The following is a 1,184-nucleotide window of genomic DNA, read 5'->3' as shown; positions in this document are numbered from 1 at the left end:
GGACACCACTTGTCACCGGTCTCCATCCGGACATTGTGCCGTTGACCACTACCCTCTGGACACGACCATCCAGCCAGTTCCTTATCCACCGAACAGTGCACCCATCAAATCCATAGCTCTCCAATTTAGAGAGAAGGATGTTGGGGGCGACCATGTCAAAGGCTTTGCAGAAGTCCAGAGAGATGACGTCCATTGGTTTTCCTTTGTCCACTGTTGTCACACCATCATCGAAAGTCACTAGGTTCGTCAGGCAGGACTTGCCCTTGGTGAAGCAAAGCGGCCAGACCGGGGCATACGCCTTATGTTATCTCCCTCCCATACGCCCAGTGCCTCAGTTTCCCCACCGAGACCTGATGTAGTGCCCAAAGCCTCAGGGAACGCTTCGTTATTTTCACTACATAATTAACCCACACAAACTCTTACCAGGGTTTGACATATGCTGCTGACCGTGGCCGAGAGCCTGCGTTGGTCTTGGCCACCGTGTTTCTCCTCCTTCTCCTTCTCCTCCTCCTCCTCCTCCTCCTCCTTCTTCTCCTCTCCTCCTCAGAAGGTCGATGTGTGCTCACGTGCTCGAGATGCGGCGCTGAGGCGCCCTCCTTCCTGGCACAGCCCTGGCGCTTGGTGGTGCAGAACTGCACGGACAAATTGTCGTCTCCCATGGACAGTCGACCACGTCCCTTTCAGGCCGCTCCAGCCTTAGTTTTTCAGGAGAAACTTTAAAATACGCATCGGTGTCTCCGCGCCGTAGCACTGCATCATCCTGTGCCCCGTCCCGCTCACGTGGGCTGCGCCCTCTTCCAGGAAAGGCAGAAGACACCTGCGTCACCCAGCCACGTCCTGCGGCCTTCAGCAAAGGTGGGAGCGCGTGGTATTTGTTTGGCAGTGTGCCCAGGTGGCCAAGAAGGCCAATGGCATCCTGGCTTGTATCAGGAATAGCGTGGCCAGCAGGAGCAGGGCAGTGACCGTGCCCCTGTACTCCGTGCTGGTGAGGCCGCCCCTCGAATGCTGGGTTCAGTTTTGGGCCCCTCACTGCAGGAAAGACGTTGCGTTGCTGGAACATGTCCAGAGGAGAGCACCAAAGCTGGGGAGGGGTCTGGAGCACAAGGCTTACGAGGAGCGGCTGGGGGAGCTGGGGTTGTTTAGTCTGGAGAAGAGGAGGCTGAGGGGAGACCTGATCGCCCTCT

At 57.3% G+C, this 1,184-nt stretch overlaps 1 protein-coding gene across 1 annotated transcript in view; it reads left to right on the top strand.

The window, feature by feature from the left end:
- The window catches only part of RAD51 (RAD51 recombinase), a 15,290-nt gene extending 14,687 nt beyond the window's left edge, over window positions 1-603 (top strand). The window contains exon 11 of the transcript XR_004842558.1: window positions 548-603. The gene's annotated coding sequence lies outside the window, so the exon portion shown is untranslated. The remainder of the gene's footprint in view (window positions 1-547) is intronic.
- Window positions 604-1,184: the final 581 nt, after the last annotated feature.

This window comes from Egretta garzetta, unplaced genomic scaffold, assembly GCF_000687185.1.
Source record: "Egretta garzetta isolate BGI_Z169 unplaced genomic scaffold, ASM68718v1 scaffold687, whole genome shotgun sequence".
Classification (NCBI taxonomy): Eukaryota; Metazoa; Chordata; class Aves; order Pelecaniformes; family Ardeidae; genus Egretta; species Egretta garzetta.
Note: the sequence above shows the minus strand (reverse complement) of the source record. Positions and strands in the feature narration are given on the sequence as shown.